Raw genomic sequence first — 18,504 nt, 5'->3', positions numbered from 1 at the left:
ATCTACGCTAGGGGCAACTAAATACAACTTGTTCCACTTCATCCATCTCATTACTAAATTGAGTAGCAATTGTGTTTTGCCGGATCCAGATGGTCCGATTATAATCATCCGGATAGAGTTTGGTAGCGCCGCAACATGCTTAACCGGTTCTCTTGTTTTAGTCGCCGAAAAATCAATTACATTCATATTATAATAATAAATTATGGATCTATATTGTGTTAAGTGTAGAGCGCGTACTAGCACGAACGACGTGACGACGATTACAACTAAAAATAACAGATCAGCACTTACTGGTAAGTGTGTACAATGCGGTACAAAGAAGTTTAGATTCATTTCTAAGAAATCCGGAGATGTTTTAAAAAAAAGCGAGGAGGTGACATCGCAGCCAAATTGGCAAAACTCCCCGGAACCCCGTGGGCAAAGTATCCAGGAGAAAAGCACCTTCCAGGATATAGCTACTGTGGCCCCGGAACCAGACTTGATATCAGACTCGATGATCAAAATCAGCCTTGACCCGGTGAGCATCCGATAAACGCTATCGATAAGGCGTGTCATGCTCATGATGTTGCTTATAAAAGCAGCGATTTGCAACACAGACATCTCGCGGATGTGAAATTAATTCATGCGTTAAATGCTATTCCTGATAAATCCTTCAAAGAAAAATTGGCCTCATGGTTGGTAAAATCAGCTATGAGAGGTAAATTAATGATGGGTGCTAATTATAAGTAATATGGAATCTATTTATTATTCTCCGAGAGGATATTGGAGAGGTAAAGCAGCAATTGGTAAACTCGCGGACGCTGCAAAAGTGAAAAAGGCCACTGCGGCTAATTGGTTATCCAAACAAGCTATATGGCAAATCTATCTACCACCGCCAAAACAAATTAACTTTTCGCATTTTGATGTTACCGTACCCAATGAAGTTCATCAAGCTGATATATTATTTCTGCCGCATGACAGCGGCTACAAATACGCGCTAACCGTAGTTGATGTTGCGAGTCGATACAAACAAGCAGAGCCGTTGAAAACAAAGTCAGCAACTGAAGTAGCTTCTGCGTTTGAAAGGATTTATCGAAGAGGTCCTCTGCGCTGGCCAAATCTATTACAAGTTGATCCTGGCAAGGAATTTCAAGGCGCTGTTTTGTCAGTGATGAAACATCATAATGTCACGATACGACGAGGTCATACTGCGCTACATCGTGATCAGGCAATTGTTGAACGATTCAATCGGACTCTTGCTGAGCGGTTATTTGGATATCAGTACGCAAAAGAATTCATCCAGGACAAACGATCTCGTGAATGGGTTAAAAGGTTACCAGGCGTAATTGCAGCGTTAAATAAAGAGATTACCCGAGCAATCAACATGAAGCCCAGCGACGCAATCAAAAAAAAGTATACACCCGGGAGATCAAAAAAAGATTTTTCCCAGCCAATCCTTGGCGATGTCACCGTGAGATATTTATATGAACCAGGAGAGCTTGAAGGTGGTAAAGCAAGGGCTACTGATCCTATTTGGAGTGTTACCACGCATAGCATATCAACCATAACACGATCAACTGGTAGACCTCCAATCTATAAATTGGATTCAACTGCCCCTCAGCGGGATTTTACATGCGAACAATATCAAGTGATACCCGAGGATACTCAATTGCCACCACATGGTCTTAACTAGCGCCTCTGCGTCTATTACACTCAAGACAAGTCAACATCACATTGTTTCTGACATGACCGAGACTGTTATTTTTTCTGTCTACGGTAAATTGGCGAACGTCTTTATCCGAATACTGCCAACGCATTATACAATTGCAACTCGCGCAGTGATTATTCTGTTGTTGTCGTAACGCAATTATTAATTCGGCATCAATATCAAATTGCCGTTTATTTTTTTTTTTGTCTTGTTGTTTGTAACCAGAGAGTTTTTTATTAATGATGCTAACATCAACGATGCTAACATCAACGATGCTAGCATCAACGATGCTAGTTGTGTCATCGTCACTGGCATCGTTGACAACAATTCTTCGAAGCTGATTTATTCGCCGTACTCTGGACACTGCAAGATAAACTAGATTTGACCACTCAATGCGATTATCAACTATCCAAACAATTGTATCCGTTATTGTTAATCCCTGCGAGGAATGTATCGTCGATACATAACCCAGTGTCCATGGCGATTTATCAGCGCGCAATGCGTCTTCGACAACACTGATATCAACCAGTACAATATCATTTAACACTAGAATTTGTTTTTCTGTCAGGCCAGGAACGACAACTTCAATATTCTGCCGCCGAGTATCCACGGGTCTATAACACAGCGGCACTGACAACGTTGGAAATTTTTCTTTATGCAACGCAAACAACTTTTTCTGAAGTGTGTCTCTGACTATCTTTCTACTTGCCATTACAAAATCATTTGGTTTCCATGCTTCCCAAAAATCATTCATTGTAGTTTCCGGAATCTCTTCGCGGATTATTTCACATTGGATTTTATCCGGTTGTAATCTAATTAATTTTTTGACGTCGCGTAATTGTTCATCAAGTGCTCTATAGTCAGTATTGATTTCTTCGTAATAATCAACAAACCCTTTCAGCCAATCATGTGGACCCGCGCCGACAAATGGTGGTGGTTGGCCATGATCTCCACACATAATAACTGCGCAGTTTTTCGTTAACAACCAATCAAGAAACGTTTTTAATACATCTACCGAAACAGTACATATCTCATCCCAAATAATAACACCGGGGATAAATTTTTCACCCATTCGATCAGGAGTCCATTCATCGCCCTTGTATCGAAAAAAGCTATGATAAGTACAAGCATCAACGCCTCGTTGCTTTATTTCTCTTGCAAGTCTATGGGTCGGTGTTAGCACAATCATATTTGCTCGCCCTCGGTATAATTCAATTGCCCGAGTCGTTTTTCCTGACCCGCCACAGCCGTTTAAATAAACTGTTTTGTATCTACAAATTGGATCTGATATCGGTGGTGCATTAGAAAGTTCTGATAAATTATCGTCGTGCAAGTAATTGTTTTTAATTTCAACATCTGCTGATTCAGAATAATCACGCAGCATTTCTTTTTTAATTCTCCATGATCCCCAATTTTCATCCGAATTAGTGAATTCAGCAACTGCACTACTGTCAATATAAAATGAATCAACTGCAACTCTAACCGCAGTGTCAGGAAATCTATTTATCATTGAAAATAAATTGATGCAAGCATAACCAAGCATAGACGACCTCAGGTGTGTATACGGAGAACTGTAACCATCGCTGTAAGTAACAACTGTACCCAATTTTGTTCCATCGGATAAAAAAGCGTCCTTGCGATCCACATACAGGTTTTTAGATACTGCATCCGCGATTACGAAGTCGTATTCGGCGTTATCCATAATCAGCCGTGAAGAATGTCGTTTGTAGTCGCATTTTTTTCCACCTTGGGTGAATTTCCCAATTATTCTTCTACCCAGTTCTTTTGCTTCTCTGTTTCGTTGATTAAATACTCGCTTGGACCACTCAATGATATATTCTTCGTCGGCATCAATATGTTTTCTGGATTCGTCAATTATACTATCAAGACGCTCCGGTTCTGGTAGCCAGACATTAGTTTGTTTCCGATACGATATAATTGCTTCACTGACTGTCAACGAAATTAACATTTTTGTATCAATCATGAACCGTAATAACGCTATTGGCAGCCACTTCTTTTTAGACATGTGTCTACCAATCCAAATATAGCAACAGCGATGAAGTCCTGCTGCGAATTCAAATGATACTACACGAGCAAATCCGGTTAAATCAAAATCAGGAAGTGGTCCATTAATTGCAACACGAGTCATTTCATGTACGGGGTGTCCAAATCGTTTGAAATACTTAGTACACTCTCCATAACCAAGAAAACTCGCTGGATAACAAGCAATCATATCAACTGAAATGACGCTTTCACGGTCGTATTTCTGGTTCCATAAACCGCCATGACTAAATTCTAAACAACTATCCTCAATGTCTGACAAGAATTCAGTTCGTGTTGGTTTCCACGCATTTTTCGTTCTTGCAAAATGAGCTGCAACCGACGGGATTGTAAAACAGTTTGTTAATAATTGTTCATCATCGATGGCTTCTAACCCACTAATTGTTTTTTTCATTTTGTTGTGAAACGCTTCAGTGCGGTGTAATTCACCATTTGGTCGCACAAACTGATCAAAGGTATCCATGTCGTTTTCAGCACTGCGAAGTAACCACACTGATACGGGGTCGTTTTTACTTAAATACGCAATAAAATCAAATAGTTTCTTTTCAGCGAGGAAACCATCTTCGTTTAAGAATTTGTCGGGTATATACCTTATTGTTCTGTTTCGTGGAAATATTGTGACCGCGGACGTCCATGCGTGTTTGTTATGATCAATAATTTTGATTGGGGCTCCATTTTTGTTATATTTTGATTTGTATAAAATTTCTCCGGTTATTGTCATAACGGTTATTGGAAATCGCAGTGATGTTTCTAATTTTGCTATGTCGTTGATAGTTGCTCCTCGCTGTTTTACTGTTAGTTCCCATTGGTTAATTTTTTTAGCACGCAGATCAGTCAGTTTGTTCCCTCGGGGTGCATTTGTAAAATGCTCTGTTACTCGTTCTGCTACACAATTGAGTGGCGACGACGAGTATTTCATTGGCGCTAATTTTCTGATATCAGGTTTCTCATTTAACGGATATACCCCAAAAACAACTGCTGTTTCAGGATATGCTCGTTCATAGTAGGGTTTGTCAATTCCAGTTAACAGACCCGGCTTGGAATCGCGGCTAACAATGACCGTTTTCTTGTCGCTGAGAATTGGTTCAAATTTGTCTCGTATAATCCAACCGCCTGATTCCACACGGACAATAAATTTCACTCTAAAAAAATACCTTTTGCTGCCAAGTTGTGAGATTATCATGGCTGCGTTTTCGTCGGTCATGGTGGCATCAACAACACCATCAATTCGAAATGTTGACCAGCTATGAGATGCGCCATCGCGCTTGAATTCAGCAGCGCAGTCACGGATTTTATTTTTTAAGCTGTTATCATTTATTGCCCGTTTTGGCATATCTTTGAGGGTTCTATCAAGATTAAATTTAACATTTTTGTAACGCTTAATTGCTGCTAATCTCTTGAACTCCGCTTCCATTATAATTAAGACAAGTATTTAAATAAGAAATTTATATATAATGAACCACTGCAAATGGTTTATGATTGGGTCAACAACCCCGTGTAACAAATCATGCCGTAGCGAATTCTGCGGGTATCATTTACAGCGCGTAAGAAACGGTTCGAAAGGCCCTAACCCGTGCTTAATTTGTCACATTGGCGTTAGAGGAAAATCACAATTATGCCTCGGATGTGGCGGTAAGCGATACAGAGAACTAAAACGCTACTATGACAAATGAATCATTAACCCCAGCGACGACTCCGTCGTTGACTCCGTCAACCACAAAGTCATCAGAACCCCACAAGACTACATTGATAGATTTATAATTAAAGCAACTAATAAATTAGACAAGTAGCATTTGTTATACAAATGAGCCAAGACTTCAGACCCCACCCCGTGCTTGTCAATTATGAAGCATCCCCCGATGGCGTTGTCAGAAATCGTAGACTGAAGAAGCCAGTTGGATGTGTAAACAATAGCGGATATTTGCGATTTACTGTTGGGAAGAAGTCATATTACGTTCATAGAATTATCTATGAAGCATTTTACGGATTGATCAAAGACGGTTTTCTGATTGATCACAAAAATGGCGTAAGGACCGATAACTCTCTTGAAAACCTTCAAGCGGTTACGCAGCGTCAAAATATTAAAAAAGGGAAAACTGGTTGGTACTTGTAGATCGGTTAAAAAGAGGCCCATCAAATCATTTGATACAAAAACTAACGAACAAAAAATATTTCAATCAATGAATGAAGCCGGGAAATACTTTGATATTTGTATACCTTCAGTACAGCGAGTAGCAGAAAATATAATTAAAACGGCTTTTTCTAAGCGCTTCAATAACAGAATTAAGTTTTCATACACCAGCGGAGATAACTCCTCCGGGGATAAAGTCGCCAGTGACAAAGTCGCCAGTGACAAAGTCGACAGAGTCGCCGACAGTTAATGAGTCCTCGACGACACCTCAATCTGTTTTTTTTGTGGACAAACAAATCAAATACACGGCATTCACAAACACCTGTATTATTTTTTTTTAATATTTCATTGAGGTATTCAGTGTTGTTGAAATGCTGTGAAACGCCACTAATAAGTATTCAATGAAATAAAAATAACACACCTTGCGGATTGACATCGCCGTATTAGTCACCTTATATACGGTATGAAAGGTATAAAGCCTGGGGCTTTCGAAAGCCATTTCGACCAAAACAAAACAACTCACGCCATTTTTGTCAATCATGCAACCGGGTTAATTTCATGGGTTGCTTTTGATTGGTCGAATGGCCGTAGAAGATCCAGCCCCGTCGTTACATGTTGTGCTGTCTGTGCCGTCCCTAATGCCGTATTATCTCCACTTGAGTGATGTGTGGAGGACTATGGGCATACACACACTTGATTAAGGGTGGTACAATGCTGTATTATCTCCACTTGAGTGATTGCAGACTATAGGCATATATGTATCATCCCTTCATCGCATATCTGTCATAATGTGATCTAAACCCACCAAAGCCCAAACCATATCTTCTGGGAGGCCTAACACGGTGTTTGCCGAGTTAGACTTCCCTGTGGAGATTTATGCGCTGGGTTTCGAATAATCGTTCCCTTAAGCATATCTTCTGGGGGGGGGGGGGCTAGTACGGTATATGCCGCGCTAGGCCCTCCTCTTGGAGATTTATGCGAAAATCATCTACGTCATCGTCATTGTCATACCACATCTTCTGGGGGGGGGGACTAGTACGGTATATGCCGCGCTAGGCCCTCCTCTTGGAGATTTATGTGTCTATAGTCTGCCACATCACTTGAGTGGAGATAATACGGCATTGTACCGTCCTTAATCAAGTGTGTGTATAGTCTGCCCCACATCACTTGAGTGGAGATAATACCGTTTTATCATAAAAAACGGGGGGGGGGGGGTCAAAATGACTGTAAAATTAGAGATATAATATATTATAACAATAATGGATATCCAAGATATAAATAATATAATTAATGAAATTTCAAATTTGAAAAATCAAGGAATTGTTTTATCTGATAAGCTTGATAATGAAAAAATTTTATCAGAATATGAAATCATTGATGAGCACTCAAGAAAGGGTCGTTACACACTACCCAGATGTTATGCGTTTATAAAACGGCTACAATATGCGATTAATGAAAACCTGTATGGCAATGACGTAAAAGCATTCATTGGGCTATTCACTACCGTTGAAACAATACGACAAAAACTCGGCTGTGCTTATGAGCGACGGCGAGAGGTCATCGCTAAGGTGAAAAGCATAAAAAGAATGTTGGGTGAAGATCCCCCTGTAGAGAGCCCCACCGCTAACCTAGCTGGGTTATCCGCATGAGTAGCCAGTAGGTATGTCTACATCTGACAAAACCTTACCGGTATATTGAGATGCGACTTTATTTTTTTTTAGCCCGCATAGTCGTATGTGCCAGGTTGTGAAAACCCGGGTGGAAAATTTTATTTGAAATTGTAGCGCAATTTACAATAATGGTTAATGAATCGCTTACAACTAGATTAGCTCGAGAGCGATTAGCTGCAATTAAGAAATTTATACTCGTACGAGACAGAGTCCGACAACAATTACAACAACGACAACAATTACAGACTGATTTTGCTATTGGAAGTGAACAGTTATTTACCCCAATAACTAAAGCGACCAGTGATGTAAAAAAAAACTCACCGAACAAGCGATATACGGAGATACCCCTGAGGAACAAAGAAAGAAAAAGGCTCCGCTGCTTGATACGCTTGAAAAGATAGCAGCAGAGACCGGACAAACAAGGAGGTCTTTAGAAACACTTCCCGTGGATATAGTAACTATGTCACGTCAACAACGACTGAAACAACGAGCACTAGAACAACTACGACAACCACAAGAAGAAATTGAACAACAACAACAAGAAGAAATTGAACAACAACAACAAGAAATTGAACAACAACAAGAAGAAATTGAACAAGAACAAGGTGCAGCTGCAGGAAAATACTATTCACCTGAAAATATATTCACATACGCAGCATTAAGTAGAATTAAAAGCATCAATACCGATCCTGAATTAGTTAATTTTGCTAAAGAAAATTTTCCAAGGGGGAAAAGAGTGAATTTATTAAAAGGCAACTTTAAAAATTTTATAAAAGGCAGAGAGGTCTGGGCATCAAAAATATATTTAGCAAACCACGGCGGAGACAGAATTTCAGCCACAGACCACCCTGGTTATAAAGATTTTCTAGCTATGGTTAAAGGTGGTCCACCACCACCACCTTATGAGGACCCAATTCCGGAAGAAATAGACGTAAAAGCAGAAGCTGGTTCTAAAAAAACAAGCGGAAAGGGATATTCAAGCAGAGTTAAAAACTCCAGAGTTAAAAACTCCAGAGTTACAAACTCCGTTGAAAACTCTGCTTGGGGTCGCGGCTTAGTTGGAAACACTAGCGTTTCATGTCCCGGTAATGTCCTCGAAGATATATCACGGCTAGAAGTACTCATCGGAGGAAAACGAGCCGGAAATAACTCACCGGAAATAATTAATGAAGCAGCTGATATTTGCAGGTGTTTATTTGCCGGCGGCGTAATGGACATTGATGTATACCGAGAACTCATTGACGAACTTGTGGATGGGTATCACAGCGATTGATCAATCACTGGTGATCAATCACTGGTGATCAATCACTGGTGATCAATCACTAAATTGAAAACGCTAACACACTTATTATAAAAAATGATTATACACTACAATCATGATAAACCAGTAAGCGTGTATGTGGTAAACTCAAGACTACCAGTGTATCGTGCGTGGTACGGAGATGGTCTTGGTAGCACCATTGCGGGGTTATTTACAAGAATGGCTCCAAAAGTAGCCCCGCTAGCCAAACAATTATCGATGAAAGCCATTGATGTTATTCGTGATAAGGGAATTAGCGCTGTTGGAGATCTTGCCGGAAAGGCACTTTCTGCAGCAAAGAACAAACTAATGTCATTGGTAAAATCCAGAAAAAAACAACCGTCAACGGTGCTACCATCTACGACAGTGATGCCTGCGAATGTCAGTAAAGTAATAAATAACGCAGTGGAACAAAAACTAGCGTCGTTGGTAAACAATAATCAAGATGACATCGCAAACATGATAGCGGGAAGTGGCTTAAAATCACGACAAAATTCGAAGAATTTAAAACGACGACGATGATTTAGATGCATCAGTGTATTAATAATAAAATGTTTAAACGAACAGCTGATCCGGCGTTTGATATGGACGCACCAGTGCGCAAGGATGATTCTGTCCGTGATTATCAATTTTATTCCTATCATGCAGTACAACCCAACATACGATCGCGAATTGAACTTCAAGTCCATGATACCAGTAAATACTTTTTGCCGTGTGAAGCGTTTATTGAAATCGAAGGAGAACTTGTAACAGAGGCCGATACTCCTGCTGTACCAGCACCGTATCCAGATGGTACCAAAGTTGGCCTAGTCAATAACGGCGTAATGGCGCTATTTGAGAGTGCAAGATATCTCATTGATGGAAGAGAGATCGAGTCTATAGAACGCGATGTTGATGTGGCTACAACAATAATCGGGCTAGCAAGATATTCCGACGATTATACAAGATCAGCGGGTCCATCTATGATGTTTGCAAAGGATACTAGAAACACTGCTGGAAACTCGCAATTTGTGGTAAGACGACCAAGAAATAGTGCTGATAGCGCTAACGCTGATGTTGAGAATATGATTATAAACAGCCATCCTAATTTCAACCTCGGAGCTGCAACACGCATATCAATGTTAACAGGACCGCGTAAATCTTTCTCATGCGAGATTCCACTGCATCATATATTTGGATTTTGTAGAAACGTGCGAAAAGTTGTCTACGGAGAAAAGCATACCGTGGTGCTTGTGCGAAAAGGTGATGATAGAAATGCAATTTGGAGAATTTCAGCGGATCTTGCAAATCCAAATAATGACCCTGGTAAAGTCATTTTAACTAAAATGTCATTGTGGATGCCAGTAATGACTCCATCCATTACCACAGAGGCACGATTGCTATCCTTTATGGAGCAGGGGGGAAAATTATTACTAAGTTGGCTAACAACAACAACAGATACTAAGCAATCAAATATCAATGGTATATTCACATGGAACCTGGCATCACAACAAGGCATTTCGGCTCCGCGTCATATATTTGTTGCGTTGCAGGATATGACGAGAGTTGATAATCAATTATCCAGCCATACGATATTTGATCGATTAGGCGTTACTGACGTCTCGCTGAGAATAAATGGCCAACAGGAACCATCTGAGGATATACAACTTAATTACGATCAAAACCATATTGCACGCGTGTACCATCGGTTGCTGTCATATATGAGTCGTGATCAAAACGTCGACACCGGTTTGCAAATATCACAACATGATTTTAAAGAACTATATCCGATCTATTACTTTTCGCTGGAACATCTTGATTTAACAAGACAATCCGTCGTTGATATACACTTCCGAGCTAATGTAACTCGCGGCGTTATTGCTAATTATAGAGCTATTGCTGTCATCCTCAGCGACAAATAAATGCTGCTGGAAGGTGTTGGTGGACGAATGAGAATCGTTGATGCACCAGTGGAAAACATGTAGCAATTAGATCAATCTGTAATTAAATAAAAATGTCATATAGTGTTGTCGGTGTTACATTGACGCCTGGTCAACTCAAAAAATTGCAATCAAAATCAGCTAAACAATGTGGAACCACAATAACGTTGAAGCCGTCGCAGATGGCTGATGGCCCAAATAAAATATCATTGAAGACGCGTCAAATAAAACATTTCAATGATGCGCTCAAGAACAAGCGAGGTACTCAAATTACTTTCTCGGCCGCAGCGATCAACAACATGATAAAGACCGGTGGGATATTCCCGTTGTTAGATGCGATTCCAGCGTTAATTGCGGCGGCTGCCCCAGCGGTGGCGAAGGCGGCGGCGTTAGGAGCTGTTGGTACCGCGGCAGGAATGGCACTAAAAAAAGCAACCGGTGCGGGATCCGGGCATAAAAAAAAGAAGCGAGGAAAGGGTCTAAGATTGCCAGGAACCCCGTATTCATGGTACAGCGGAAAGGCTCTAAGACTACCAGGAACGGTTTAATGACTCCGTTATCCAATTTTGATTTAATAGATGCCGCTAACGCGTTAGCGATAAAAAAAACTTCAGAGGGGTTTTTATGAGAGATCAATTGCCAGCACAACCAAGGCACGTTGAAACAGGTATCATTAATCTCGATAATTCCACCGGGAAAGGAACCCACTGGGTCGCATACGCGATTGATCCTCGCGCGATTGTCTATTTTGATTCATATGGATTAGCACCGCCGAGCGAGTTCATGCGTTATATACAACATATTCCAACTCCGGTTTTTTATTCCACACTGCCAACACAACGATTAAATGACCCACCGATATGTGGCCGTGAAGTATTAAATGTCCTTGCTGAGATTTCGTCGTCGCGGAAACCCCCTCATGTGGTCGTAAATGAATATACGAGTGGTCGGGTTGAAACTCGAAATTGAAATCACTAGTGTTTTTACAATAACAATGGCTGATATTTAGGGACGGCCTCCATCAGCGCTGCAAAAAACCATCGTGGAAACACGAGATGTAAAAAAAATAATCAAAGATGAAATCGCTGAGACACTGAATTTAGTAAATATTGACCCGGACGAAATAGTTGTATTTCAAGATCGCCAGGGTAAATTGAAATCCAGTAATGTGTCGCTGGATGACGTTTTAACACGGAAGAGAGATGTCGCTGAAAACAGTATAGCGCTGTATTCCAGCGACGGACGACTTAAATCAGGTGAATCCATCCTGACGATAAATGGAAAAATAAATACACTGGGCGACAATTATATATTCATGTCGAATTCGTTAAAAAATTTCTATGATAGATTTAACGCGCAAGCAAATCAGTTCGAGGGGATACAAAAGTCTGTCACCGATATACAACTCACTACCGCTAGTTTTTTTGGAGCCCCCCCCCCCCCCCCGGTGACCGAACCGAATCTTGCAGGGATAAAAAATATTATTTTGGAGTTTACAACGCTGTCGGGCCAATTTTACACGTTACGAAAAAATGTTAACAGGATCGATGACACCGTTGATAAATTCTTTGGTAGAAAAAATGCCAAGCCGGATGAAATTACAACAACTATAAATGATATCACTGCGTATGGACAGGAAATAGGAACAATCAGCACTAATGTTGCAGCGAACAAGAATAATATAGACGCGCATACACAGGAAATAGGAACAATCAGCACTAATGTTGCAACGATCATAAATAATATAGACGTGCATACACAGGAAATAAAAACAATCAAAACTGATGTTGCAGCGAACAGAAGGAGTGTAGACGCGGATGAACAGATAATAAATACACTCAGTACTAAGGTTACAGCGAACAAAAGGAATATAGACGCGCATACACAGGAAATAGAAACAATCAAAACTGATATTGCAGCGAACAAAAGGAATGTAGACGCGTATAGAGGGGAAATAGAAACAATCAAAACTGATGTTGAAGCGAACAAAAAAAAATGTAGACGCGTATTGGCGGGGAATAGGAATAATCAAAACTGATGTTGCAGCGAACAAAAAAAGTATAGACGTGCATACATATGAAATAGGAACAATCAAACTTGATGTTGCAGCGAACAAAAAAGTATGACCGAGAATACACGGGAAATAGAAACAATCAAAACTAATGTTGCAGCGAACAAAAAAAATGTAGACGCGCATACACAGGAAATAGGAACGATCAAAACTGATGTTGCAGCGAACAGAAGGAGTGTAGACGCGTATGGAGGGGAAATAAGAACAGTCAAAATTGATGTTGCAGCGATTAAAGACAGACTACCGAGAATGACAGAGCAATTTGAAAAAATAAAAATCCCTCATGAGAACGCCATCAACACAGTATACACAATTCGGCATGGATCATTCACTTGGACTCCTACGCATAATATAGTAAATATTACCGCAACTGTCAAGGGCATTTATCGATTGACACTGGTTTCAATGATGCAGTTTAATATATCATCGTTAAGTACATCCGGTAACAACAATATAATATCAACAATCATTGACAAGGATAAAACTGAACCGTTTACAATTTATGCCGTTGATAGAAATTTAACCAGGACAAACATCACATGGTATGTGGAATTTGTAGTGGATCTAAGTAAGTAATTGAAAACACTAGTTCTTTTAAAATAAAAATGACCACCAAGGTAATTGAATCAGAGGTATCACCGACGTCACATCAATATCGATTCGATACCGTAAAAGAATTCTCCGCGAACTTGAAAACGCTTTCCGAACAATACCGTGTAAAAATAAAAAAATACCGTCGAAAAATAACCACCATCGACGTGGCCGTGTACTCGGTGTCCGGTATAGTAGCTGGTACCGGTGTCATTTTATCCACGGTGACCATGATGGCCCCGATCGCTGTTCCAATCGCTATCTCCGCGGCGACAACAATTGCTGGAGTTGCCAACGCAATCACTAGAAAGATATCATCGTGTTCTCAAAAAAAACTCAACGAGTATACAGTGAAACATCAAATAGTATCTGACGCGTACTCGAAATTATCCGAGTTGATCTCGTTGTCGATTGATAATTCGTTCATATCCGATGTTGAATTCTCCACGATGGTCCAGTTGTATGACTCCGCGATGTCAAAAATCGAGGATTTTCAATTGGAAATTAATTCGGCGGATCGCGAAAAACGCCCCCCTGCTGCAAGCAAGCAAGTCGTTAATATTCAATGTTGAAATTCTCCACAATATTTAAATTGGAAACTGAAAACAACAACAATAATAATGTCGGAACTACTTCAACGGATCGCGGAAAACACCACTCCGATACAAACAAACATGATATCGATAACATCAACAAACCCGGAATTCAGCGTGAACTTTCCCTCACCGATTCCAGTAAAGGGAATAGCGCTGGCAAAATTACGAGTATATCATAGTTGGCCAAATATCCGATCGGTAGCATTTAATGGTCAGCAACCGAATAACTCATTGGTGTTCGCAAACAAAAACAACCCCGACGGCATACCAGACTGGAAGGAGGTTACAATACCAACTGGGTCATACCAAATTGAACAAATCAATGCCGAATTTCAGCGTAGAATAAAATCAATCACAGGAAAAGAATCAAAAATCGCTATTACGGTTCATGAACCGACGTTGTCATCGGCGATTGAAATAAGTACAGAGGGATACACAGTAGACCTCTATAACAGCTCAATCAGAACAGTGTTAGGATGGCCTAAAGAACCACCTCAGGGACAGTATCCAACTATCCTAAAATATGATAATGATCCAGATGGTGGTGGTAGGCATATTGCTCCACACAACGTAAATATTACGTCTGTGATAGCGCTGAATTTAGTATGCGATGCCATCGAAGGAAGCTATCAAATAAATACAGAACAATCAAATCAGGCTCAACAGGGATATGTTTTATACTCATTTGCGTCAACTGCTCCACCAGGATTTCTAATTGTTGAGAGTCCAATTAATCCAGTCTATATGCGATGCCACAATAAATCATTGACAAGAATTAATTTCAGACTTACTGATCAATCAAATAATCTCATTGATTTACAAGAAGAAATATTAGCAATTACTTTATTTGTAAAATCCTAAATAAAACCCATAGCAGCAGTGGGGGCGATGACATCAACGCGGTCGTCGCGCTTTTTTACAGGACGCTGACGACACTGGGATCGGCGCGCAGAAAGTATATTAAACTAAATGACGTTCCGGACAATTACCCGGACGACGACGTCGTTTTATTTTTACCAGGCGCTGACGACGCTAGATCGTTGAGTTGCAGAAAGTATCAATTAAACCAAATGACGTTTTAGCCAAATGTAGGATTCGCCCACCCTGCTGCTCTAACACATCCATTTTTATTGTTGTGATTGTTAATACATCCATGTTTATTTTTGTGATTGCTAACATATCCATGTTTATTGTTGGGATTGTTAATACATCCATGTTTATTGTTGTCATTGCTAATACATCCAAGTTTATTGTTGTCATTGCTAATACATCCAAGTTTATTGTTGTGATTGTTAATGCATCCAAGTTTATTGTTGTCATTGATAAAGCATCCAAGTTTATTGTTGTCATTGTTAATGCATCCAAGTTTATTGTTGTCATTGTTAATGCATCCAAGTTTATTGTTGTCATTACTAATACATCCAGGTTTATTGTTCTCAGTGCTAATACATCCAAGTTTATCGTTGTCATTGATAATGCATCCAAGTTTATTGTTCTCATTGTTAATGCATCCAAGTTTATTGTTGTCATTGCTAATACATCCAAGTTTATTGTTGTCATTGCTAATACATCCATGTTTATTGTTGTCATTGCTAATGCATCAAAGTTTATTGTTGTCATTGCTAATGCATCCAAGTTTATTGTTGTCATTGATAATGCATCCAAGTTTATTGTTGTCATTGACAATGCATCCAAGTTTATTGTTGTCATTCATAATGCATCCAGTTTTATTGTTGTCATTGATAATGCATCCAAGTTCATTGTTGTCATTGATAATACATCCAAGTTCATTGTTGTCATTGCTAATGCATCCAAGATTATTGTTGTCATTGCTAATACATCCATGTTTATTGTTGTCATTGCTAATACATCCAAGTTTATTATTGTCATTGCTCATACATCCATTTTCATTGTTGACATTGCTAAAACATCCAAGTTTATTTTTGTCACTGCTAATACATCCATATTTATTGTTTTCATTGCTAATGCATCCATATTTATTGATGTCATTGCTAACACATCCATGTTTCTTGTTGTGATTGTTAATACATCCATGTTTATTGTTGTCAATGCTAATACATCCATTTTTATTGTTGTCATTGCTAATACATCCATGTTTATTGTTGCCATTGCTAATGCATCTAGGTTCATTGATGTCATTGCTAATGCATCGAAATTTATTTTGTCATTGCTGATACATCCAAGTTTATTCTTATCATTGCTAATACCTCCATGTTTGTTGTTGTCATTGCTAATACATCCAAGTTTATTGTTGTCATTGCTAACGCGTCCACGTTTATTGTTGTCATTGCTAATACATCCATGTTTATTGTTTTCATTCCTAACGAATCCATGTTTATTGTTGTCATTGCTAACACATCCATGTTTCTTATTGTGATTCTTAATACATCCATGTTTATTGTTGTCATTGCTAATACATCCAAGTTTATTGTTGTCATTGATAATACATCCATGTTTATTGTTGCCATTGTTAATACATCCAAGTTTATTGTTGTGATTGTTAATGCATCCAAGTTTATTGTTGTCATTGATAATGCATCCAACTTTATTGTTGTCATTGCTAATACATCCATGTTTATTGTCGTCTTTGACAATGCATCCAAGTTTATTGTTGTCATTGATAATGCATCCACGTTTATTGTTCTCACTGTTAATACGTCCATGTTTATTGTTATCATTGCTAATACATCCAAGTTTATTGTTGTCATTGCTAATACATTTATGCTTTTTGTTGTCATTGATAATGCATCCAACTTTATTGTTGTCATTGTTAATGCATCCAAGTTTATTTTTGTCATTGCTAATGCATCTAGGTGTATTGTTGTCATTGCTAATGCATCCAAATTTATTGTTGTCATTGCTGATACATCCAAGTTTATTGTTATCATTGCTAATACCTCCATGTTTATTGTTGTCATTGCTAATACATCCAAGTTCAATGTTGTCATTACTAATCCATCCATGTTTATTGTTGTCATTGCTAATACATCCATGTTTATTGTTTTAATTCCTAATGCATCCATTTTTATTGTTGTCATTGCTAACACATCCATGTTTATTGTTGTGATTCTTAATACATCCATGTTTATTGTTGTCATTGCTAACACATCCATGTTTATTGTTGTCATTGCTAATACATCCATGTTTATTGTTGTGATTGTTAATGTATCCAAGTTTATTGTTGTCATTGATAATGCATTCAAGTTTATTGTTGTCATCCCTAATACATCCATGTTTATTGTCGTCTTTGATAATGCATCCAAGTTTATTGTTGTCATTGATAATGCACCCACGTTTATTGTTCTCATTGTTAATACGTCCAAGTTTATTGTTGTCATTGCTAATACCTCCAAGTTTATTGTTGTCATTGCTAATACATCCATGTTTATTGTTGTCATTGTTAATGCATCCATGTTTATTGTTGTCATTGCTAATCCATCCATACTTATTGTTGTCATTGCTAATCCATTCATGTTTATTGTTGTCATTATTAATGCATCCAAGTTTATTGTTCGCATTTGTAATACATCCATGTTTATTGTTGTCATTGCTAATACGTCCATGTTTATTGTTGTCATTGTTAATGCATCCAAGTTTATTGTTGTCATTGATAATGCACCCACGTTTATTGTTCTCATTGTTAATGCGTCCAAGTTTATTGTTGTCATTGCTAATACCTCCAAGTTTATTGGTGTCATTGCTAATACATCCATGTTTATTGTTGTCATTATTAATGCATCCAAGTTTATTGTTCTCATTTGTAATACATCCATGTTTATTGTTGTCATTGCTAATACATCCAAGTTTATTGTTGTCATTACTAATACCTCCATGTTTATTGTTGTCATTGCTAATGCATCCATATTTATTGTTGTCATTGCTAACCCATCCATGTTTCTTGTTGTGATTGTTAATACATCCATGTTTATTGTTGTCATTGCTAATAGATCCATGTTTATTGTTGTCATTGCTAATACATCCAAGTTTATTGTTGTCATTGCTAAAACATCCATGTTTATTGTTGTCATTGCTAATACATCCATGTTTATTGTCGTCATTGCTAACACATCCATTTTTATTGTTGTGATTCTTAATACAGCCATGTTTATTGTTGTGATTGCTAACATATCAATGTTTATTGTTGGGATTGTTAATACATCCATGTTTATTGTTGTCATTGATAATACATCCAAGTTTATTGCTGTCATTGCTAATACATCCAAGTTTATTGTTGTGATTGTTAATGCATCCAAGTTTATTGTTGTCATTGAGAAAGCATCCAAGTTTATTGTTGTCATTGCTAATGCATCCAAGTTTATTGTTGTCATTACTAATACATCCAGGTTTATTGTTCTCATTGCTAATACATCCAAGTTTATCGTTGTCATTGATAATGCATCCAAGTTTATTGTTGTCATTGTTAATGCATCCAAGTTTATTGTTGTCATTGCTAATAC

Source organism: Sinohyriopsis cumingii, chromosome 10, assembly GCF_028554795.1.
Source record: "Sinohyriopsis cumingii isolate HCF-2022 chromosome 10, ASM2855479v2, whole genome shotgun sequence".
Lineage (NCBI taxonomy): Eukaryota > Metazoa > Mollusca > Bivalvia > Unionida > Unionidae > Sinohyriopsis > Sinohyriopsis cumingii.
This window is presented reverse-complemented; position numbering follows the sequence as displayed.